Genomic DNA, 26318 nt, shown 5'->3' with positions numbered 1-26318 from the left:
ACTAGGAGGGGGCTGCTTGGGGACATACTGTGTTAATCAAAATGCAGTCTGAATACCTGGGGCAGGATGATTTACTGTTTTATATATACTTTATAAAAAGCAGTACATGGTGTGGCTTGGATTGTCTGCTGCAGGTAAGAACACATGTTACAATAAGCCCTGTCGTAACATGTAGTAGCTGTAACAGTCTTTAATTTTGCCTAATGATTACAATATGAAGCAATAATAATAAGCAGAATTAAGTTTGGCCCTCCACAATAGTCATAGGATCTCATGTGGCTGCTTGGGAAAATTAATTTCCCACTTCTGGAATAGACACGCAGATAAAACTGTAATGTGCACTCACTGATATGGGCAAGGTTATCACTGCATATGATGTAACAGCCAATGTGGCCCGAGTATAATATGCTGTAGGCAATACAATGCATGTCTAGAGGTCTAAACGACCTGCTGCAAATCCACCGCAGACTTGCAGTAATTCCCAGCATATATTTTTACACTACTAGTATCTTTCTTTTGCCAGTGAGGGTAGGCACCATTCTGTGGTCAGGTATCTCTTCTGCTGTCTCTCCAGTGGGGTTACTTTTAGGCCAACTTCCCACAATGAGTTTTTGATGCTGTGAATATTTTCACTGCGCAAAACAATGCATTGTCTTACAGTTTCAGCAAAATGAATGGGATTTATAGGAATCTCATACCCAATGTGTTTTTTTTTTTGTTTGTTTGTTTGTTTGTTATTTAACACGGAGTAAACTGACCTGAGGTGCAGTTTTGAAATCCACAACTTGTCAATTTCTCTTGCAGTAAATACTGTATGCGCTTTATTTTTGGATTTTCCTCATAGACATAAATGAGAAAAGGAAAATCTGCACGTTAATACCACATGACTGAATCAATAATGTTTTATGAAAGCTAAGTAACCATGAAGTATCCAAAGCAAAGCGGCTTTATTTCAAACTTGACTTGCCAAAAAGACAAACTCGCTCCAAAAAGCGCGATAAAAAAAATGCAAGTTCACTAATCTAGCTAATTGGGGCCGAAATACTGCTGGAAACTTACAGTATAAAATAAATGCACCAAATACTCATCGTTGCTTTTGCAAGGCTGGTTGTCAAGAATAGAGCGGTCCCCACGCTGTTTTTTTTTTAATTATGTAAATAATTTAAAAAAAAAAAAAAACAGCGTGGGGTCCCCCCCATTTTTGACAACCAGCCTTGTTAAAGCAGACAGCTTCGGTCTGGTATTCTCAGGCTGGTAATGGGCCATGGATATTCCTACTCCCCCCCACCTTTTGTATTGTCTGGTGACATCAAGCCCAAGGATTAGTAATGGCGAGACATCTGTAAGACGCCTTTCTATTACTAATTCTATAGTTACATTGTAAATAAAGACACGGCTAGAATAAGGTCTTTTATTTGAAATAAAACAAAACACACTTTTCCATTTTTGTTTAGAAATAACAAACACAGTTATACTTTCCAAACGCCTATTCCACCGAAGCCCTCGTTCTGCTGTAATAAAACAACAATATCCCTCACCTGTCCGTCGTTCTGTCCCACGCCGTAATCCATGTCTGGGGGATAAATAGTTTTCAACCTGGACGCTGCCACGATGCGACTGTCCAGGCTGAGAACCACTGATGGATGAGCTGCTGAAAGCGCACATTAGTAACCAACGGTTTCATAATCAAGGTTACCGCAGGTCACTGAGGCTGCATTTCCAGCAAGGCCAGTGAACTGCAGAGGGTGAGTTCACCGCAGTAAAATTCTCCTGGTGGACTGCAGTGACCTCATCTCTGCATCTAGTAGATGTGCCTTTTCTGGGCAGCTGTGGGCTGCTATTTTCAGTCTTGAGGGGGCATTAGCTATGGCCCCTTAACTCCCTGAGAATACCAGCCCCCAGCTGTCTGCTTTAGCAAGGCTGGTTGTCAAAAATGAGGGGGACCCCACGCCATTTAAAAAATAAATAAATATTTATTTAAATAATTAACCCCTTAAGCCCCAAGGGTGGTTTGCACGTTAATGACCGGGCCAATTTTTACAATTCTGACCACTGTCCCTTTATAACTCTGGAACGCTTCAACGGATCCCGGTGATTCTGACATTGTTTTCTCATGACATATTGGGCTTCATGATAGTGGTAAAATTTCTTTGATATTACCTGGGTTTATTTGTGAAAAAAACGGAAATTTGGCAAAAATTTCGCAATTTTCCAACTTTGAATTTTTATGCCCTTAAATCAGAGATATGTCACACAAAATAATTAATAAGTAACATTTCCCACATGTTTACTTTACATCAGCACAATTTTGGAACCCAAATTTTTTTTTTTGTCAGGGAGTTATAAGAGTTAAAAGTTGACCAGCAATTTCTCATTTTTACAACACCATTTTTTTTTTTTTTTTTTAGGGACCACATCATATTTGAAGTCATTTTGAGGGGTCTATATGATAGAAAATACCCAAGTGTGACACCATGTGTGGTGAGCACTTTGGCCAACCAAGTGCTTCACAGAAGTTTATAATGCAGAGCCGTAAAAATAAAAAATCATATTTTTTCACAAAATTAATCTTTTCGCCCCCAATTTTTTATTTTCCCAAGGGTAACAGGAGAAATTGGACCCCAAAAGTTGTTGTGCAATTTGTCCTGAGTACTCTGATACCCTATATGTGGGGGGGACCACCGCGTGGGCGCATGGCAGAGCTCGGAAGGGAAAGAGCGCCATTTGGAATGCAGACTTAGATGGATTGGTCTGCAGGTGTCACATTGCATTTGCAGAGCCCCTGATGTACCTAAACAGTAGAAATCCCCAACAAGTGACCCCATATTGGAACCTTGACACCCCATGCAACTTATCTAGATGTGGTGTGAGAACTTTGAACCCCCAAGTGTTTCACTACAGTTTATAACGCAGAGCCGTGAAAATAAAAAATAATTTTTATCCCACAAAAATGTTTTTTTTAGTCCATCAAATTTTTTTTCCCCCAAAGGTGACAGAGAAATTGGACCCCAAATGTTGTTGTCCAATTTGTCCTGAGTATGCGGATACCCCATATGTTGGGGTAAACCCCTGTTTGGGCGCACGGGAGAGCTCGGAAGGGAAGGAGCACTGTTTTACTTTTTCAACGCAGAATTGGCTGGAATTGAGATCGGACGCCATCTCGCGTTTGGAGAGCCCTGATGTGCCTAAACAGTGGAGACCCCCAATTGTAACTGAAACCCTAACCCAAACACACCCCTAATCCAAACCTAACCCCAACCCTAACCACACCCCTAACTCCAACAGACCCCTAACCCTAATCCCAACCATAACCCTAACCACACCCCTAACCCTAATCCCAACCGTAAATGTAATCCAAACCTTAACCCTAACTGTAGCTCTAACCCTAATGGGAAAATGGAAATAAATACATTTTTTTTTAATTTTATTATTTTTCCCTAACTAAGGAGGTGATGAAGGGGGGTTTGATTTACTATTTATAGCATTTTTTTTAGCGGATTTTTATGATTAGCAGTTGTCACACACTAAAAGACACTTTTTATTGCAAAAAATAGTTTTTGCTTCTCCACATTTTGAGAGCTATAATTTTCCAGATTTGGTCCACAGAGTCATGTGAGGTCTTGTTTTTTTGTGAGACGAGTTGATGTTTTTATTGGTAACATTTTCAGGCACGTGACATTTTTTTGATCGCTTTTTATTCCGATTTTTGTGAGGCAGAATGACCAAAAACCAGCTATTCATGAATTTCTTTTGGGGGGGGGGGGCGTTTATACTGTTCCACGTTTGGTAAAATTGATAAAGCAGTTTTATTTTTCGGGTCAGTACGATTACAGTGATACCTCATTTATATAATTTTTTTTATTTCTTGGCGCTTTTTTACGATAAAAACTGTTTTATAGAAAAAATAATTATTTTTGCATCGCTTTATTCTGAGGACGCTAACTTTTTTTATTTTTTCGCTGATGATGCTGTCTGGCGGCTCGTTTTTTGCGGGACAAGATGACGTTTTCAGCGGTACCTGGTTATTTATATCCGTCTTTTTGATCGGGTGTTATTTCACTTTTTGTTCGGCGGTACGATAATCAAGCGTAGTTTTTTGCTTCGTGGTTTTTTTTTTCATGGTGTTCACTGAAGGGGTTAACTAGTGGGACAGTTTTATAGGTCGGGTCGTTAGACGCGGCGATACTAAATATGTGTACTTTTATTGTTTTTTTTTCATTATTTATTTAGATATAGAAATGTATTTATGGGAACAATATTTTATATTTTTTTCTTTATTTAGGAATTATTATTATTTTTTTTTTTACACATTATATATATATATATATATATATATATATATATATATATATATATATATATATATATATATATAATATATCATGTTATAGGGTCAGATCGCTGATATGACACTTTGCAGAGCACTGTGTCAGATCAGCGATCTGACATGCACTGCTCCAGGCTTACAGCCGCCTCCTCTGAGCAGGAGCTTGTAAGCCACCTCCCTGCAGGACCCGGAAGTAGCCCCTGGGCCTACAGGGAGGAGACGCTCGGTACAAGGTGAGCAAATCGCCTTGTACCGAGGGTCTCAGGGAAGCCCACAGGGAGCCCCCTCCCTGCGCGATGCTTCCCTATGACCCCGGAACGCTGCGATCATATTTGATCTCAGTGTTTCAGGGGTAATGTGCCAGGAGCGGTCCGTGACCGCTCCTGGCACATAGTGCCGGATGTCAGCTGCGATAGTCAGCTGACACCCAGCCGCGATCAGCCGCGCTCCACCCGTGAGCGTGGCCGATTGCATATGACGTACTATCCAGTCGCTGGGAATTAAGTCCCAGGTCACCTCGACGGGATAGTACACCATATGGGATTAAGGGGTTAAAAAACAGCATGGAGACCCCTCTATTCTTGATAACTAGCTTTGCAAACGCTGACAGCTGAGGGTTGCAGCACGCTGCTGTCAGTTTTGCCTGACTGGTTATCAAAAATACAGGGCAACCCTCACCATTTTTTTTTTCATTTTTTTTTTTATTATTTATTGGTAGCGCATCTGCCAACTGCTGAATACTTCCATCAGCCACCACCTGCTCTCACTGTTATTAGCTGAGCAGAAGTCCCATCAGCCAACACCAGTGACCGAAGGTAAACTTTATTTCTCTGATCATAGCTGCGGGCTCACGCTGTCATTTGACAACTTTGGAACTATGGCTGTCTTACCAGTGGTAATGTTTTTGCTGCCGATCAGAAGCAGAGTTTGCCGCATTGTCATGCACATGACAGCACTACAAACACCTGGTGTTCGGGTTCGCCCATCTCTATTCCAGATACATTGAAACTATAAAAACTATGAGATTGTAAATGCAGTGAAAACTGTAACCTTCCTATCTGTTGTAATGTTTTCAGTACTATTTATTGTCGGTGCCTGTTAGCAGATGCCTTTGTTTCATCATTTGCAAGGGAAATGTGGATTAGTTGTGTTTTCTTTTCTAGCCTTGCCTACTGTTTTCCTGATCTGAGTGACAACAGAAATATTGAGCTTCCACTTTCCAGTCATTACTCATTGGGTTGGGTAGGGAGGAAACATGGAAGGATATCCAAGCTAAAACGACAGGATTGTGGATCATGACTGGTCTCACGTTTTTCTCCTTCGCCTCATTGGGGGACACAGACTGTGGGGTGTATGCTGCTGCCACTAGGAGGCTGACACTAAGTGATACAAAGAAAGTGATCTCCTCCCCTGCAGTATACACCCTCCTGCTGGCTCTCAGCTAAGGCTTCTTTCACACTAGCGTCGGCCCGACGCGCCGACGCGCGTTGTGAAAGTAATGACCGACGTGGGCAGCGGAAGCAGTCTTACGACTCTTCCGCTGCCTCATTGTGATGTCCGGGGAGGAGGGGGCGGAGTTTCGGCCTCGCATGAGTGGTTGAAAATGGCACACACGACGCGCAAAAAAAGTTATATGTAACTAACTTTTTTTGTGCCGACGGTCCGCCAAAACACGATGCAACCGTCGCACGATGGTTGCGACGTGTGGCACTCCGTCGCAGTGCATCGCTAATGAAAGTCTATGGAGAAAAAACGCATCCTGCAGGCAACTTTGCAGGATGCGTTTTTTCTACATAACGACGCATTGAGACGTACGTCGAACGACGCTAATGTGAAAGCGGCCTAACCAGTTCTTGGTTAGTGTCTGTAGTAGGCACTTGGGTCTGGTTCAGACCCCATAGTTTTTATTTTATTCTTTACTTTTTCTGTAAATTTTTATGTTTTAATTAACGGAGTGAAGGGGGCGACGGATCCTTTCAAGGTTCTGATCTCCCCCGAATCATCAACAGGCGATCACGCCGAGTATACCTCCCCGTACCCTCTCCTGCGACGTGGGAAGCCATGCCTGAGCTCACTTCAGGGGCGACTGTTACTTTACGGTCCCGATCTCCCCACACCAGCAGCAGGCGACCACATGGTGTCGCCTCCATGTATCCTCTCCTGGAGCCAGGCCTAATGCCGGACAACTGGCCCTGTCCACTCGGGGGCTGAACTCAGTGGATGTACAGAGGCCCCTCTCTTTGGCGTCCGAGCAGCCCCCACTGTCCCGCCACTGTGAAAGCGGATGGCACAAGGAGGTGGACTGTTCCTCTCCACCTCCCTAACAAAGGGATGATGGATTGAGGTTTATCCCTCTATCCCTGCACCGTCCACGCTGCAATACCCGACCTGCAGTCATCCGCGGCGGCTCCGTGCCGGGACGCACACCGATGGTGAGTGGATCCTGTCAGCGATGGGCCTCTGCAGCGGGATATTCACATACTCACAGGCAGTCTCAGGCTTCCTTGTGGCCCATCTCCCTGAGGTAACGCTCCGGCCGGCTGCAAAAATTTAGTCTCCGGCTTCGGCCGATGTGAAGGCCGCACCCCGGAAGCGCGCTATGGCGCCCTAAGGCGGCTCTGCCCGCTTTTCTGGCGCCTCTCACCTGGCACGGAAGCGCTCAGTTTTCTCGGCCACTACAACGCCCCTCACTTCTACTGCTGGTATCGCTCCTGCCGGCTGCAGAAATTTAGGCCCCGGCTTGGGCCTATTCATGGAAGTCTCGAGGCTCCGCCCACATCGTGCCTGTGGCCCCCAAATTGGCGCTTCTCGCCTCTCTGCGAGATTTTATCACCTCTGCAACTCCCGGTGGCCATCTTGGTCCACCTGACCGGCTCACACAGGGGCGACGACTGTGCATTAAAGGGGCACAACGACTCTGCAACATGGCATGACCAGTATTCCCTGGTCTTAAAGGCACATGACCAGTATTCCCTGGTCTTAAAGGCACACGACCAGTATTCCCTGGTCTTAAAGGCACATGACCAGGATTCCCTAGTCTAAAAAGCACACGACCAGTATTCCCTGGTCTTAAAGGCATATGACCAATCCGAAGCCGGTCACCCTAAATGAGCTCAGGAGCCCTCCGCCGCTGATCCCAGTTTATCCCAGAGTACCTAGCTCCCTCAGTGGACTTCGTCACTGCTGCAACCCATGGTTTCTCTGACCAAGAGATTGAATCCCTCTGTGATCTCTCTGTGGCTCTGAGTTCTCGCAGGACCGATATACATGGTCCCTCTTCTACATGGGAGCCGTCGGTTAGCAGGGGCCGCAAGTATTCTAGAAACGTACAGGCATCTAGAAAACGGAAGTTTTCATTTCATGATCTCTCTCCCCAAGGATTTCCTGAGAACAAGACTCTGAATATGGATCAAATATTGCCTTGGACCTGGACTTGCCAGAGCTTCAGTAAAGGATGAACACGCCTATTTATATCATCAACCAATCTCTGTACATTGACAAGGACTCCGGTTCTGCTCTAGACTACGCAGTGTCCCTCATAAGGAGACTAAACTCCCTCATAGAGCATTTGCCATTCAGTCCGGATAAGCAATTCACTGGACAGAAGCCTGTACATGGGATGCCATGCCTGGTCTGATTTTTAAGGGCGACTGGTCCTTGAAAGGGCACCGATCTCCCCACACCATCAACAGACGAGCACACGGAGTGTCGCCTCCTTGTATCCTCTTCTGCATCCAGGCCTAACGCCAGACAACCTTTCCTGTCCACCCGGAGACCTGAACTCTGTGGATGTACAGAGGCACCCTTTTTGGCATCCGAGCACCCCACTCTGCATCACCACTATTTAGCAGAGGATGCAAGAAGGTGGATCATCCCTCTCCACTTCCCTGTTAAGAGGATGGTGGATCGAGGGTTCCTAATTTTTAACTCTGCACCGTCAAAAGAGAGTGGCGATGGCAAGAGACTATGACCTGCTGGATGCAACCGCGCATTCTGCCACTTGGCAGATTAACCGGGTAGAATCACCTGTCGTATACCTACCAGTATCCCTGCCCGAAGTATCATCAATGAAAAATACCACGGACTGTCAGATAGCAGTTATCTGGATTATAAGACGCACCCCCATTCCCCCCAAATTTGGGGGGGAAAGTGCGTCTTATAATCCGAAAAATATGGGAAGTCTCTGCATAAACTTGATGTATTGTCAATGAAAGGTTAAAAACTTATGAAATGCAGATGATTGAACTTCAGTGACCATAGAAACATCTAACTAAAAGATCTTAAAACATGGAAACCGTCAGTCAGACATCAACTGATGGTTGGGTTCTGCCTATATTAGTCTGTGTTTCAGAGGATAACTTTAAATTAGGTTCCTAAAGATTTGAGCAGTTTAGGCAAGGCGAGCTCATTCAATCCACATCGGCTATCAGCTGATCTTCTTGTGCCAACTATATAAAATTTTACCTAACTGTTGTATGTTTTTGAGGTATTGAAAGAAATCTAAGTAGCCTAAGAAAGCCATATTGCCCATATTAGGTGCTTGCCGTCTGTTCAGGTTCATAACCAGAGTATGCAAGGCCATGGGGATAATGAATAAATATACCCGAGGCAAAGGCTGCAAGAGTGCCACACCATGATTGATAATCCTTGTTCTAAAGTCGTCCCCCCCTCCCCCATACATGTTAGGCTACTGTCGGCCAATCCAGCTGGGATCAACGGATTTGTCTATGGGGGATCTGACGTCCATTTTTTTGGACTGCTGAATCTATTGTTCTCAAAGCGGTTAGCCTCCATCAGATATCTGGTAGCGACCCTCTCATAGAGAAGACAGGAGCACTTTGAAGAGTAAGATCTCCTGTGCAAGTTATCTAAAGTCTATGGGTGCTTAAGCCATAGTACACCATGACCTTTGCAATAAGGTTGTGCTTGTGTGTAGCAGTTTTCTTCAGAAGTGAAGAAATCTCTTAGGCTTCTTTCACACTTCAGTTGTTTAGCGTCAGTCTGCTCCGACATAGTGACGGATCGACGGATCCATCACAATTGTTGATAAAACGGTTCTAACGGATCCGTTTTTTTGACTGATCCGTTACTTGGGGGTTGTCTGGGAAAAGTATCTTTTTGGAGCATGCGCAATTGAAAAAGCGGATTGGGGCAACGGATCCGCCGAAATGACGTCGCCCATAGCCGGCCATTCTATGGAATGGCGGACGCAACTGATCCGTCGCGAACCGCTATTTCGGCGCAGGCAAAAAACGTTATAATGTCCGTCAATGTCTAGACAACGTCCGCCAAATTTCGATGGATCTGTCACATGGCGGATGGAACGGACGACCATCCGCCACAATCCGTCGCTAATGCAAGTCTATGGGAAAATAGCGGATCCGCCCCCAAAAAATGGCGGATCCGCTATTTGAGGAAAATGGCGGTTTCAGACTGACGCCAAAAGACTGAAGTGTGAAAGAGGCCTTAAGTTCTAATTAAAGAAAATCCTTGCTTGGATCTCCTGATTCCCAGTGATCAGCTGTGATCTGTGGGAAAACCTTGACATTAAGGGTTTATTTATCCTGCAACGCCCCCAGGGTGTAAATGAAGTATTACAAAATGTCCATTAAAATCAATGTGGTGTGTATAACGTAGGACGGGACTGGTCCTCCAGAGACCGATGCCTTTTGTAGTCTCCATTCTGGCCAACATTTGAGGATCCAGAATGAACGACCTGCTTCTGTTAATGTAAAAAAAACCTTAGAGTATATGAAATGTATTTTTTCTGACTTGCGTTGAGGACACAGACATTTACGGTACCTGTGAGTGCAGGACGGTTTTCTGTCTATAGGTATTCGGCATATTTTTTTCAGAAGTGTCTTTTATTATCTCATGAATGATCTGCACTATTTTTTTATCTTCTTTTTTTTTTTTATTTTTTTTTTATTGCCGCATGTTCTTTCCTGAGTTTGGGGGTTATCTTGGAATCCAAATGTCCTGTTCCTCCCCGTTTCCACGGTGACCCATCTGTTTATTTGCTGAAAATCTGTCACCTAGTATTCTGCTGACTTAACTCCTATGCAGCTAGTGGCTCACAGTCACACAAGCCTACAATGAATCTCTTCGTTGTGCCTTTATCGATGGAGGAGCAGGAAGTGTTCTACCTCAGAAATAGTTTGGAATCTTAAGCGTTAACACCAATAATTTTCACAGCCAGGAAGTGTTCTGGAAGATTGGAAGACTTAGCTTCTGTCATTGGCTGCCGGCACCCTGATTGTCTGTGGTATCGGCCACGGGAGGACAGCAGGTCAGTCTTGGAAAATTGGGTGATGGGTCTGGAGGGCCAGGCTGGGTGTCTCTGAGGCTTGTGTGGCTGCACGCCACGATGGGAAGATGGATTTGGAGATGCCAGCCTGGCAGTGGGCTCAGAGCTGCCCAGTAGGAGGACATGCCAGGTATATACACAATGTTAGGGCTCCAATACTATTTTATTATAACTATAGAAAGTTATGGCGGATTCCAGTTAAAAAGAAAAAAAAAAAAATATATATATATATATATATATATATATATATATATATATATATATATATATATATATATATATATATATATATATATATATATATATTCTCAGCAGTTCTCTTGCTCCTTGGCATGTTGTACATTACTCCACTATGTATAATTTCTAATGAATTAGCTCTTATCAAACCCATTGTATTTTCATTTGAAAGAAGTTATTGTATTCAGCTTGTTGTAGATGGAATGATTTACAATGTAAATGAAGGCAATAAATAATACTGCCATACTATAGCCAGTCTTGTCACAGAGCATTTATTGTAGTAGTTGGCAGAGCTTTGTATTTGTAGCGCTTGAACTGTAATATAGCACATTGTAAATGTAGTTTATTTCTTGTGCCCTCTTCTAGTCTGACTGCGGTGTTACTCATCTGCCATCATGTGCTAGACCTTACAATGACATGTCAGATGGTTTACCACGAGAGTATTGCTCAGTCACATCCAGATATTGCTGACCATGAACAGTTTGTTTTTCATCTCTTAGGACAGACAGTTGACTTCATTATTTGGACAGGCTGGCTTTGGCCACCATGACTTGCGTGTTTTCTGTTGGACAGCATGTTCGGTATGGACACCCTCTGTTCACGTTGTCATTCTTAGTGAAGTTGATCATTCATTATGTTGAATTATTATAGCCATCTAAGCTGGATGTGTCTCAGTTCTAAATCAGAGAGAGGATACCAATCAGTATGTCCTACTAGAAGTCTTGTTTCCTTTTAAGACCTGTATATACAGTGGTTATGGAAAGTATTCATACCCCTTTACATTTTTCACTCTGTTTCATTGCAGCCATTTGGTAAATTCAAAAAAGTTCATTTTTTTTTCCATTAATGTACACTCCACAACCCATCTTGACTGAAAAAAACAGTAATGTAGAAATTTTTGCAAATTTATTAAAAAAGAAAAACTGAAATATCACATGATCATAAGTATTCAGACCCTTTGCTCAGTATTGAGTAGTAGCACCCTTTTGAGCTAGGACAGCAATGAGTCGTCTTGGGAATGATGCAACAAGTTTTTACACCTGGATTTGGGGATCCTCTGCCATTCTTCCTTGCAGATCCTCTCCAGTTCCGTCAGGTTGGATGGTGAACGTCGGTGGACAGCCATTTTCAGGTCTCTCCAGAGATGCTTAATTGGGTTTAGGTCAGGGCTCTGGCTGGGCCAGTCAAGAATGTTGTTCTGAAGCCTCTCCTTTGTTATTTTAGCTGTGTGCTTAGGGTCGTTGTCTTGTTGGAAGGTGAACCTTCTGCCAAGTCTGAGGTCCAGAGCACTCTGGAAGAGGTTTTCATCCAGGATCTCTCTGTACTTGGCCGCATTCATGTTTCCTTCAATGGCAACCATTTGTGCTGTCCCTGCAGTTGAAAAACACCCCCATAGCATGATGCTGCCACCACCATGTTTCACTGTTGGGATTGTATTGGGCAGGTGATGAGCAGTGCTTGGGTTTTCTCCACACATACCGCTTAGAATTATCATCAAAAAGGTCTATCTTTGTCTCATCAGAGCAGAGAATCTTATTTCTCATAATCTGGGAGTCCTTCATGTGTTCTTTAGCAAACTTTATGCGGGCTTTCTGCCATAGAGGCCCGACTGGTGAAGGGCTGCAGTGATAGTTGACCTTGTGGAACTTTCTCCCATCTCCCTACTGCATCTCTGGAGCTCAGCCACAGTGATCTTGGGATTCTTCTTTACCTCTCTCACCAAGGTTCTACTCCCACGATTGCTCAGTTTGGCTGGACAGCCAGGTCTAGGAAGACTTCTGGTGGTCCCACACTTCTTCCATTTAAGGATCATGGAGGCCACTGTGCTCTTAGGAACCTTGAGTGCTGCAAAAATTCCTTTGTAACCTTGGCCAGATCTGTGCCTTGCCACAATTCTGTCTCTGAGCTCCTTGGCCAGTGCCTTTGACCTCATGATTCTCATTTGTTCTGAAATGCACTGTGAGTTGTGAGGTCTTATATAGACAGGTGTGTGCCTTTCCAAATCAAGTCCTATCAGTTTAATAAAAACACTGCTGGACTCCAATGAAGGAGTAGAACCATCTCAAGGAGGATCACAAGTAAATAGCATGTGTCTTAAATATGAGTGTCTGAGCAAAGGGTCTGAATACTTATGACCGTGTGATATTTCAGTTTTTCTTTTTTATTACATTTTCAAAAATTTCTACATTTTGTTTTTTTTCAGTCAAGATGGGGTGCAGAGTGTACATCAATGAGAAAAAATGAACTTTTTTTGAATTTACCAAATGGCTGCAATGAAACACAGTGAAACATGTTAAAGGGGTCTGAATACTTTCAGTACCCATTGTACATATATTAGAGCCTACAAAAGCATTCAGCCCTCACCTCCACTCCCACCTTGGATTTTTACCCATTTTCTTACATTACAACCTGTGTTTTAAATATTTTTGCTATTGATTTGTATGTGATGTATCAGCACTAAATAGTGTAAGTTAGTGAAGTGAGAAAAATAACGGCATAAATTATATTTATGGGGTCAAATACCTTAAAAAAAAAAAAAAAAAAATTGCCATGTGTTTATGTATTCACCCCTTTTGCTATGAAGCCCCTAAAAATTTCTGGAGCAAGCAATTACATTCATTAGTCACTTGCTTGGTGAAAGGATGTCCCCCTGTGTGCAATCTAAGTGTCAGGTGGTCTGTGGGTACATACACACCTTTTCTGAAAGGCCACAGAACCTGCGACTCCCATTAAGCAAGAGACTTCGCTAACCAAACACCATGAAGACCAAGGAGATCTCCAAACAAGTCGGACAAAGTTGTTAAGAAGCACAAGTCACAGATGGCCTATAAAGAAAAAAAAAAAATAAAAAAAATAAAAATCCCAAACTCTGATAATCAACCTGGAGCAAAATTAAATCCATTATCAAATGGCTATAATATGGCACCAACAAACCTGCCAAGGGTGGGCCACCCACCAAAACTGTCAGCCCGGGCAAGGAGGGCATTAATTAGAGAGGCAGCACAGAGACCAAAAGTAACTGAAGGAGCTGCAGAGTTCTCAAACTGAGATTTGAGTATCTGTCCATTTGACCACAATAAGCTTTTTACCTCCTAGAAGTGGCTTTTATGGAAGAGTGGGCAGAAAAAAAGCTTTTATTTAAACTCAAAATTTGCAAGGTTCATTTTGAGTTTGCCAAAATACATGTTTGAGACTCCTCAAATGTATGGAGGAGGATACTGTGGTCAGATGAGACCAAAATGTAACTTTTTGGCCACCAAGGTAAACGTTATGTCTGCCACCAAACCAACACAGCTCATCATCCCAAGAACTCCATCCCCACAGTGAAACATGGTGGTGGCAGCATCATGCTGTGGGTATGTTTTTCAGCAGCAGGGAAAGGGAAAATGGTCCAAGTCGAGGGGAAGATGGATGGTGAGAAATATAGGGATATTCTTGAACAAAACCAGTTTGTCAGTGATTTGAGACCGGGATGGAGGTTCACTTTCCAACAAGACAATAACCCAAAATATACTGCTAAAGCAACACTCGAGTGGTTTAAGAGGTAATATGTAAATGTTTTGGAATGACCTAGTCAAAGCCCAGACCTTAATCCAATTGAGAATCTGTGGTAAGAAGACTTGAAGATTGCTGTTCACCAGAGGAAACCATCTAATTTGAAGGAACTAGAGCAGTTATGCCTTGAGGAATGGGCAAAAAATCCCAGTGGATATATGAGGAAAGCTCAGAGACTTATCCAAAGTGATTTGCAGCTGTAATTGCTACAAAACAAGATTCTACAAAGCACTGATTTTAGGGGGGTGAGTAGTTATGCACACTGAAGTTTTCAGTTATTTTGTCTTATTTGTTTGCCAAAAAAAAAAGCAAACACAAATTTCACAGTTGTAGGCTTGTTCTTTTTACATGAACTGATTCAAACCATAAAAAAAAATGAAATTCCAAGTTGTGAAGTAGCAAAGCACAAAAAATGCCAAGGCGGTTGTATATTTTCACAAGTGTGTGTATGTATGTATGTATGTATGTATTTATGTATGTAAGTATGTATGTACAGTACAGACCAAAAGTTTGGACACACCTTCTCATTTAAAGATTTTTCTGTATTTTCATGACTCTGAAAATTGTACATTCACACTGAAGGCATCAAAACTATGAATTAACACATGTGGAATTATATACTTAACCCTAATGTTCTGTTCGGGTCATAGTGACCCGAACAGACTTTTGCGGCCCTGTAGATTTTTTTCTGTAAGTCTATAAAACTTGAGACTCCTTGACTTTTCCTCATTTGGGGGGACCTACCTATGAATATTTTTTTTTTTTTTTTTTTTTTTTCGTTTACTTTTTGCTACACGCAAAAAGTTACACTTGTTGTGTTCGGGTCATAGTGACCCGACATCGTTTTTTACAGCTGTGAAGCCATATTTTCAGTGAAATAAAGGAGCTATAACCTCAGTTGGGTCTATTTATTGCATCTACTATTGTATATCAATTGATTTATTTCCTAAATTATTTCAATGGGGTCGTACACGCGCTCTACCGGGGGTATGCATTGAGATCTGCACACCATAAAAATGGCTTTATATTGATTATTTTTGGTGCGCAGTCTATTCTAAAATGTAGAGTGCATCCGGAGAGATCACTAGGTGTGCACTACACGTGTATATTATGCGCAGAGCGGACTGCTCAGAACGCGCTGTCTAAGACGTTTTTTTTTTTGTAAAGCTGAGCTGTAAAGTCTTGCAAATAATTTTTTTTTGCTAAGTAAGTCTGTCTTCCTGGCTTATCTGCTTGTTTTCAGAAGGGTTCTTATCTTCTCTGCTCTTATCAGTACACATTTTTTGTTTTTTTACAAAATATGTGTAGTTTTCTATTTTCGTTTTGCTCATTGATCTGTTTTTTCAGAATAAAAACAAAAAAAAAAGATTTCTAGTTCATTTTTCTTTTTTTTTTACTACCAAACATGTTCACAAACAGTCTAGTAAGCAAAAAGTATAAACAAAAATGGAGTTCGAGTGTCTAAAATCAAGGTTTAATAAGCCGGGTCATAGTGACCCGGAACACTACAAGTGTATAGTAAATGCGAACAAAACAGCAGGGTTAACAAAAAAGTGTGAAACAACTGAAAATATGTCTTATATTCTAGGTTCTTCAAAGTAGCCACCTTTTGCTTTGATGACTGCTTTGCACACTCTTGGAATTCTCTTGATGAGCTTCAAGAGGTAGTCACCGGGAATGGTTTTCACTAGTGATGAGTGAATATACTCATTACTCGAGATTTCTCGAGCATGCTCGGGTGTCCTCCGAGTATTTTTTAGTGCTCGGAGTTTTCGTTTTTCTTGCCGCAGCTGAATGATTTACATCTGTTAGTATATGTGGAGGTTACGTGGTTGCTAAGGAATCCCCACATGTACTTATTGCTGGCTAACAGATGTAAATCATTCAGCTGCGGCAAGAAAAACTAAAACTCCGAGCACTAAAAAATACTCGGAGGACCCCTCAGCATGCTCGAGAAATCTCGAGTAACGAGTATATTCGCTCATCACTAGTTTTCACTTCACAGTTGTGCCCTGTCAGGTTTAATAAGTGGGATTTCTTGCCTTATGAATGGGGTTGGGACAATCAGTTGTGTTGTGCAGAAGTCTGGTTGATACACAGCTGAAAGTCCTACTGAATAGAGTGTTAGAATTTGTATTATGGCAAGAAAAAAGCAGCTAAGTAAAGAAAAACGAGTGGCCATCATTACTTTCAGAAATTAAGGTCAGTCAGTCTGAATAATTGGGAAAACTTTGAAAGTGTCCCCAAGTGCAGTGGCAAAAACCATCAAGCGCTACAAAGAAACTGGCTCACATGAGGACCGCCCCAGGAAAGGAAGACCAAGAGTCACCTCTGCTTCTGAGGATAAGTTTATCCGAGTCACCAGCCTCAGAAATTTCAGGTTAACAGCAGCTCAGATTAGAGGCCAGGTCAATGCCACACAGAGTTCTAGTAGCAGATACATCTGTACAACAACTGTTAAGAGGAGACTTTGTGCAGCAGGCCTTCATGGTAAAATAGCTTCTAGGAAACCACAGCTATGGACAGGCAACAAGCAGAAGAGACTTGTTTGGGCTAAAGAACACAAGGAATGGACATTAGGCCAGTGGAAATCTGTAGTTTGGTCTGATGACTTCAAATTTGAGATCTTTAGTTCCAACCACCGTGTCTTTGTGCGACGCAGAAAAGGTGAACGGATGAACTCTACATGCCTGGTTCCCACCGTGAAGCATGGAGGAGTAGGTGTGATGGTGTGGGGGTGCTTTGCTGGTGACACTGAGGATTTATTCAAAATTGAAGGCATACTGAATAAGCATGGCTACCACAGCATCTTGTAGCGGCATGCTATTCCATCCGGTTTGCGTTTAGTTGGACCATCATTTATCTTTCAACAGGACAATGACCCCAAACACACCTCCAGGCTGTGTAAGGGCTATTTGACCAAGAAGGAGAGTGATGGGGTGCTACGCCAGATGACCTGGCCTCCACAGTCACCAGACCTGAACCCAATCAAGATGGTTTGGGGTGAGTTGGACCGCAGAGTGAAGGCAAAAGGGCCAACAAGTGCTAAGCATCTCTGGGAACTCCTTCAAGATTGTTGGAAAACCATTCCCGGTGACTACCTCTTGAAGCTCATCAAGAGAATGCCAAGAGTGTGCAAAGCAGTCATCAAAGCAAAAGGTGGCTACTTTGAAGAACCTAGAATATAAGACATAATTTCAGTTTCACACTTTTTTAAGTATATAATTCCACATGTGTTAATTCATAGTTTTGATGCCTTCAGTGTGAGTGTACAATTTTCATAGTCATGAAAATACAGAAAAATCTTTAAATGAGAAGATGTGTCCAAACTTTTGGTCTGTACTGTATGTATATATATGTGTGTGTGTGTGTGTGTGTGTATATATAATATAATTTACTCTACTATATACTATACACTGCACTATATGCTACTCTTGGGAGTGATCTGAGGTATCACGGGAACCATTGCTATTTAAAAGTCAGGTTGGTTGATTTTAGTCTTCATAAACCACATCGCTGGAAACTCAAATACAGTCATCGTCCAGCATTAATGAAAACCTAAAACCACAAGTCCATACAGTAGTGCTGGTTAGCCTACCTGGCTTAGAGTCCAGCTTCTTAGTCCTTTAAAGGGAACCTGTCAGCAGGATTGTGCACAGTAACCTACAGACAGTGTCAGGTCGGCGCAGTTATACTGAATACAATGATACCTTGGTTGATGAAATCCATCTTATGGTTGTTTAATCTTTATTTTCAGTTTTGTGTTAATAATATGCTCGTGTTCCGGGGCGGGGTTCATGTATGTGGTGCTCTGATTATATATTCATAATTCAGACTGCTGACAGGTCACTGATCCCTCACTGACCTGCCCTCTAGTTTGCATATTGAATACCATCACTTACTGAATTTAAAAAAAAACAAAAAAAACCCGCTTCTTCAGGCAGGTGATGGCCGTGGCACCTGCGCTGCAGCATAATCGCATGTGTACTTTGCACTTATTCTCTTTTGATTCACAAACCACCAACAAAACCACATGATATAAGGGTTCTACATTCTAGCATGTAATTTTAACCGAAAAACCCCATGTGGATACTTAATCATAACGGACACATAAATATATTACCAACCTAATTCCACTAGGGAAAAAAGATGTACTAGTCTTTTTTTAAATTTTATAATTTTTATTAGAGACAATAAAAAGAAAGAAAAGACTGACAGGTGTGTGTCAAATTCAACCATGAGAAGTAACAATACCATAAGGCACAACACCCCCCTGTGTATACCCCACCAATACCCAATAACCATATCACAATTATCTGGTATAAATACAAATAGGGTTTAAATACAAATAGGGTTCTTTCCCCCCATTATCTATGCCCTGCACCAGAAGTTATATCACATCACTGGGCCATGCCGCTATCCTAAAATCACATATATACGTATCACATTACTTACGATAAAGTGCAGAGTGCACAGCTGAAGGTACGAAAACGGGGGAGTGTGTGCCCGCCCCAACATGCTTTTCGGTCCATCCTTCGTCCCGCAGTGTCAGCACTCTCTCTCCCTGGAGCTGTGATGCGATGTGGTGACACATGACGTCAGCGCCCAATCAGTGCCGGCGTCACTTCTCCGCCTTCTTACGAACTGAACATGAAGAGGAAGTCCGGGATCAGCTGCGGCCCAGACTTCCTCTTCATATTCAGTTGGTCTGAATGTGGAGACAGTGACGCCAGCGCTGATTGGGCACCGGGCATCACGTGTCACTACACTGCATCACAGTATGGGACAGCGAGTGACCACACTGCTGGAACGGAACCATCATGGTGAGTATAGGCTTCATTATTTTATTGGGGCAGAACATTTAGTTTAAGAAAGGGTTGTCCTAGTAGTGGACAAACCCTTAACGGCTGCCGATACGCCTTTTAACAGTGGCAGCTAAGGGTACTTATTCCTCAGCGCCGCGTTTTAACGGCACCGAGAAATAAGGTTATATCACCCCCCAGCCTCACAAAATCTCTGGGGTCTTGGCTACCGGGGATAGCTGAGACCCCAGAGAACATGATTCTGGTTGGATTTTACCATCCCCTGTCTCGTGATCACCATTAATCACGAAATAACGACAATCGCAAAAGAAAAAAAGGCTGATTTCCCATTCATTTCTCTCTCCTCTATGATCTAGCATACCAAATGAGAGAGAAATGGGGTCCTCCGAGTCCCCTGGTACCTCTGGTTTTCCTGGAACCTTCGGCTCTGGCCCCCCGGCGTCTTCTTCCTGGAAGAAAATGGTGGGTGCATGCGAAATGCACCCGCCGAGATCTGCCGTCCGGCAACAGTAGGAGATTTTTTCTATTGGTTCATTTTGATCGATGTGATAGACCCTATCACCGTGATCAAAAAAAAAATAGTAAATCAAGGGCTAGGGTTAGGCGCAGTGCACCCGCCGAGATCTGCCGGCCGGCACTCGGCAACAATAGATTTATTTATTTTTTTTCTATTTGTTCATTTTGATCAATGTGATAGGGTCTATCACAGTGATAAAAAAAAATAGTAAATCAAACTCCCCTTTATCACCCCCTTAGTTACGTAAAAATAATAATAAACAAAGTTTCCATTTCTCCGTTAGGGTTTGGCCTAGGGGTTAGGGTTTGGCCTAGGGTTTGGGCTAGGGCTACGGTTTGGGCTAGGTTTAGGGTTTGGTGTAGGTTTAGGGTTTGGCCTAGGGCTTGGGCTACAGTATGGGCTAGGTTTAGGGTTTGGTGTGGGTTTAGGGTTTGGGTTAGGGTTGTAGTTGTGGTTAGGGTTGGGGTTAGGACTGTGTTAGGGTTAGAGTTAGAATTGTGGGGTTCCACTGTTTAGGTACATCAGGGGGTCTCCAAACGCGACATAGCGCCTGCCATTGATTCCAGCCAATTTTGCGTTCAAAAAGTCAAATGGTGATATGCTCCACACATGGTGGAAATGCCCAATTGCCGAGAATCTGTGGCAAGAGGTTAAACTAATTATTGACCAGTTATTTGGCAAACCAATACCCATGGACCCCACAGTATTTCTATTGGGCAAGAAACACCATGGGTTCTCGAAGAGTTTTCAGAGGTTGGTGAATACCCTTTGTATGGCAGCTAAAATTCACATAGCTGCTAAATGGAGATCTCCGTCATTGTCCATTTCGATGGTAAGGGACAGAATGAATGAAATCTTACTATGTGAACGAATCCAGGCAACCTGGAGTGATGACTGGAGTGCTTTTTTTTCAGATTTGGAACCCATGGCTCAACCTTGATTCCGGCGCTCCTCTAAGCCAGGCCCTTATACTGTCTCCTTAAGTTTTAAATTTATAATGGACTTTGTGTAATCTTACCTGCTCGTGTGGAAAGGAGATTGTCCGGGACCTCTGTATGTGTTCACATGTCTATTCAGTGCCCGAATAACTCTGTTTTGCGTATGGATGTGGACCGGTGCGCGCCCAGCTATCGATTCTCAATACCACATGATACATTGGAATGCCCCCATATTTATGAGGACTGTATTGACGCTATTTCCCCTGATGTTTTTACCCCTAGTCTGTTTTTGTCTTGACCTTTTTGTTTGGTTTGTGTGTCTGATCCTCCTCGCGATTATCTGTTACCTCTATATTTCTATTATGGTATACTTCAATCATTTACATACTTCCTTGCATGGAGGATTGTTTGTTATATCCTGATATGAAAAACTCCAAATAAACATATTGAAACGAAAAAGTCAAATGGTGCTCCCTCCTTTCTGAGCCATGTGCCTCAACAGTGGCTTTACCCCACATGCGGGGTATCGGTGTACTCAGGAGAATTGCACAACACATTTTTTGGTCCATTTTCTCCTGTTAGCCTTGTGAAAATAAAGTTTGGGTCTAAAGTAATTTTTTTGTAAAAAAAGTAAAATGTTAATTTTTTCCTTCCACATTGCTTTAGTTCTCATAAAGCACCTGAAGGGTTAATAAACTTCCTCAGCGTGGTTTGGAGCAATTTTTGCCAAATTTCAGTTTTTTTCATAAACGCAAGTCATATCAAAGAAATTTTACCACTAACAATGAAGTACAATATGTCACTTAAAAACAATCGCAGAATCCGTTGAAGGTTACAGATCTATAACTTCATAAAATCACAGTTAGGTACATCAGGGGGTCTGCAAACGCAATGTGACGCCTGCAGACCATTCCATCTAAGTCTGCATTCCAAACAGAGCTCCTTCCCTTCCGAGCTCTGCCATGCGCCCAAACGGTGGTTCCCCCCCACATATGGGGTATCAGCGTACTCAGGACAAATTGGACAACTTTTGGGAAAATACAAAACTGGGGGCTAAAAAATAATTTTTGTGGAAAAAAAAAAAAAAGTTTTTATTTTCACGGCTCTGCATTATAAACTGTAGTGAAACACTTTGAGGTTCAAAGTTCTCACAACACATCTAGATTAGTTCCTTAGGGGGTCTTCTTTCCAAAATGGTGTCACTTGTGGGAGGTTTCAATGTTTAGGCACATCAGAGGCTCTCCAAACTCGACATGGTGTCCTATCTCAATTTCAGTCAATTTTGCATTGAAAAGTCAAACGGCGCTCCTTCCCTTCCAAGCTCTGCCATGCGCCCAAACAGTGGTTTACCTCCACATATGGGGTATCAGCGTGCTCAGGACAAATTTTGGGGTGCAGTTTCTCCTGTTGCCCTTGGTAAAATAAAACAAATTGGATCTGAAGTAAATTTTTTGTGAAAAAAAAAGTTAAATGTTCATTTTTTTTTAAAAACATTCCAAAAAATCCTGTGAAGCATCTGAAGGGTTAATAAACTTCTTGAATGTGGTTTTGAGCACCTTGAGGGGTGCAGTTTTTAGAATGGTGTCACACTTTGTTATTTTCTATCATATACAGGTCCTTCTCAAAAAATTAGCATATAGTGTTAAATTTCATTATTTACCATAATGTAATGATTACAATTAAACTTTCATATATTATAGATTCATTATCCACCAACTGAAATTTGTCAGGTCTTTTATTGTTTTAATACTGATGATTTTGGCCTACAACTCCTGATAACCCAAAAAACCTGTCTCAATAAATTAGCATATCAAGAAAAGGTTCTCTAAACGACCTATTACCCTAATCTTCTGAATCAACTAATTAACTCTAAACACATGCAAAAGATACCTGAGGCTTTTAAAAACTCCCTGCCTGGTTCATTACTCAAAACCCCCATCATGGGTAAGACTAGCGACCTGACATATGTCAAGAAGGCCATCATTGACACCCTCAAGCAAGAGGGTAAGACCCAGAAAGAAATTTCTCAACAAATAGGCTGTTCCCAGAGTGCTGTATCAAGGCACCTCAATGGTAAGTCTGTTGGAAGGAAACAATGTGACAGAAAATGCTGTACAACGAGAAGAGGTGACCGGACCCTGAGGAAGATTGTGGAGAAGGACCGATTCCAGACCTTGGGGAACCTGAGGAAGCAGTGGACTGAGTCTGGTGTGGAAACATCCAGAGCCACCATGCACAGGCGTGTGCAGGAAATGGGCTACAGGTGCCGCATTCCCCAGGTAAAGCCACTTTTGAACCATACACAGCAGCAGAAGCGCCTGACCTGGGCTACAGAGAAGCAGCACTGGACTGTTCCTAAGTGGTCCCAAGTACTTTTTTCTGATGAAAGCAAATTTTGCATGTCATTCGGAAATCAAGGTGCCAGAGTCTGGAGGAAGACTGGGGAGAAGGAAATGCCAAAATGCCTGAAGTCCAGTGTCAAGTACCCACAGTCAGTGGTGTGGGGTGCCATGTCAGCTGCTGGTGTTGGTCCACTGTGTTTCATCAAGGGCAGGGTCAATGCAGCTAGCTATCAGGAGATTTTGGAGCACTTCATGCTTCCTGGCACCTGCTCACAGTGCCAAAACCACTGGTAAATGGTTTACTGACCATGGTATTACTGTGCTCAATTGGCCTGCCAACTCTCCTGACCTGAACCCCATAGAGAATCTGTGGGATATTGTGAAGAGAAAGTTGAGAGACGCAAGACCCAACACTCTGGATGAGCTTAAGGCCGCTATTGAAGCATCCTGGGCCTCCATAACATCTCAGCAGTGTCACAGGCTGATTGCCTCCATGCCACGCCGCATTGAAGCAGTCATTTCTGCCAAAGGATTCCCGACCAAGTATTGAGTGCAAAACTGAACATTATTATTTGATGGTTTTTTTGTTTGTTATTAAAAAACACTTTTATTTGATTGGACGGGTGAAATATGCTAATTTATTGAGACAGGTTTTTTGGGTTATCAGGAGTTGTATGCCAAAATCATCAGTATTAAAACAATAAAAGACCTGACAAATTTCAGTTGGTGGATAATGAATCTATAATATATGAAAGTTTAATTGTAATCATTACATTATGGTAAATAATGAAATTTAACACTATATGCTAATTTTTTGAGAAGGACCTGTAGACTCCTCAAAATGACTTCAAATGAGATGTGGTCCCTAAAAAAAAAAAAAAAAAATGTGTTGTAAAAATGAGAAATTGCTGGTCAACTTTTAACCCTTATAACTCCCTAACAAAAAAAAATTTTCGTTACAAAATTGTGCTGATGTAAAGTAGACATGTGGGAAATGTTACTTATTACCGGTAAGTATTTTGTGTGACATATCTCTGTGATTTAAGTGATTTAAGGGCATAAAAATTCAAAGTTGGAAAAATGTGACATTTTCGCCAAATTTCCAATTTTTTTCCACAAATAAACGCAGGTAATATCAAATAAATTTTACCACTATCATGAATTAGTCAGTCAGAATCATCAGGATCCTTTGAAGCGTTCCAGAGTTATAACCTCATAAAGGGACAGTGGTCAGAATTGTAAAAATTGGCCCGATCATTAACGTGCAAACCACCCTTGGGGGTTAAGGGGTTAAATTCTTCCTAAATTTTAAACTATGATTAAAGGATTGGCCATTTTCTGGTTATTGTTGACCAACGATTTTGCAATAAGACACTCGCTAATATGAACTTTCTTGAATTTTGTCACTAAATATGAAAGCGGGTAGATGAATGTGAGGTCGGACAGACGAGTGGGTGGTCGGGAGGATGCATGCACCTTATCACTTTCGGGGCCCTTAACGCCTGCATATAATGTGCCACAATGGGGCAGCGGCTCGCCAGCAGCACCTGATGTCACTTATGCCGGCCCCCCTCTGCTGCGGCCATACAATGTAAGTAGCTGCGGCTGTGAGTAACTGAGGACCCTGTTCTTAATAAAGTAATTAGCCCAGGCCCCAGCATGACAGGCCATTTATACAGTGGCTCGACTGTGCTGCCGCAGTGCAGCGTCTCACCCGGTACGGGTCCCTCCACTTCGCTTTTGCTCACTGGGCCCCATACACCAATATACAGCAGATCTGTCACCAGACTTCAAAATACAAGCCATGTTGAATTTACTTTGTACTCCCTGATCCTTTATGGAAGTTTATCATTCTCCAAGCACCTAGCCTGATTGACAGCTACTTGATGTTCCTCCTCTCCGATACAGAGACCTCCCTGTTCAGTACAAGCTGCAGGTATCCTTAATGTAGACCAAATATACTTGGATTCATGAGTTCTCACCCAACAACTGGGTATTTCAATGTAATTACACCAGTCTCCTCTCGTCAGAGATCTATTTATTAATATATGCAATTTGTACTGTAAAATCTGGTGACATATCTGCTGTAAATATGATGTGCAGTCCTTTGGGGAGTCGTGCATGCTTAAAGTGGTTGTTCCCTTTTCAGAAAATTCCAATACCTGGGTGCAGTATATTGTAAAGCAGCAAAAAAAACACTTTATTCGCACTTCCCGGGTCAAGCGCTGCACCTCCACCTCTGCTCGTGGCTTCTGCACTGTCGCCTGAGCTCAGCGGCTCTGAGCAAGGTGTTCTGTCTACACAGTCAGTGCTGCTGAGCTCATAGATTGGCTGCCACAGTGTCAACATGATGTCACCATTGCGGACCATATCAGACACCAGGAGCAGAGGTGGAGACTCAACCTGTGGCCCTGGGGACATTGTGTAAAGCGTTGTCTTGTTTTTTTATATCACAAACTGCAACCTGGCACTGGATTTTCTTAAGGAGAACCTGTCGGCAGGATTTTAGTAAGCTTTGGTCATTGTCAGGTTGGCGCTGTTACACTGATTAAAATATTTGGGGTGAATAAATCCGTCTTGTGGTTCTTGTGTAATTAGTGTTAGAAGTTTTCAGTTAATGAGATGCCCATGCTCCAGGGTGTGACTGTAGGCAGAGTCTTATCTTGGTGCTCTAAGTCAGAGAAACCAAGGAAAGACCTGCTACAAAGCACAAACATGTTCCTCATCGTAGAGACAGACTGTTTGTTTTTGGGGCGACCGGTGGGCAGATCTCTTCCTGGTTTTTGTGTCCTAGAGCAGAAAGATAAGACTCTGCCTACAGTCCTGTCCCGGATCATGGGCATATTATTACCTGAAAACTTTTAACACTGATTACACAAGAACCACAAGACTGATTTCACCCACAGTATCATTTTAATCAGCATAACAGCATCAACCTGACAATTCCTGTAGGTTACATAGCAAAATCTTGCTGACAGGTTCGCTTTAAAGGGAGTTACCCCTTTTATATTCCTATGGAAGCTGGGTGAAACCAATTTTGTCACCCTAATGTCTACCAATAGCTAATTTTGACTGAAGTTAACCTTCACAGTTCAAGGAAAGCTCAATAAATGATCATGTAGAACAACTTCTCATTATTGCTGGGGTTTGAATCACTTTGTAGACATGATATTGACAGCAAATGACTGTAATGAGGCAGACCTGATTAACATTGTAGAGTTGTTGTCTGTCTGTAGTGGGTGATGCCATGTGGCTCTTTGTCTTTCCAGGAT

At 42.5% G+C, this 26318-nt stretch overlaps 1 protein-coding gene across 3 annotated transcripts in view; it reads left to right on the top strand.

Moving 5' to 3' along the window:
* Nucleotides 1–26318, top strand: part of RHBDF2 (rhomboid 5 homolog 2) — a 111224-nt gene that overhangs the window by 18174 nt on the left and 66732 nt on the right. The window contains exon 2 of one of the 3 annotated variants that reach the window (XM_077251826.1): nt 10523–10616. The exons of 1 other annotated variant lie outside the window; for it this stretch is intronic. The gene's annotated coding sequence lies outside the window, so the exon portion shown is untranslated. Of the gene's footprint in view, nt 1–10404; nt 10617–26318 lie in introns of those variants that run through there. One more of the 3 variants, XM_077251825.1, reaches the window with a different exon arrangement.

Source organism: Ranitomeya variabilis, chromosome 4, assembly GCF_051348905.1.
Source record: "Ranitomeya variabilis isolate aRanVar5 chromosome 4, aRanVar5.hap1, whole genome shotgun sequence".
In the NCBI taxonomy this organism is placed as follows: Eukaryota; Metazoa; Chordata; class Amphibia; order Anura; family Dendrobatidae; genus Ranitomeya; species Ranitomeya variabilis.
This window is presented reverse-complemented; position numbering and strand designations above follow the sequence as displayed.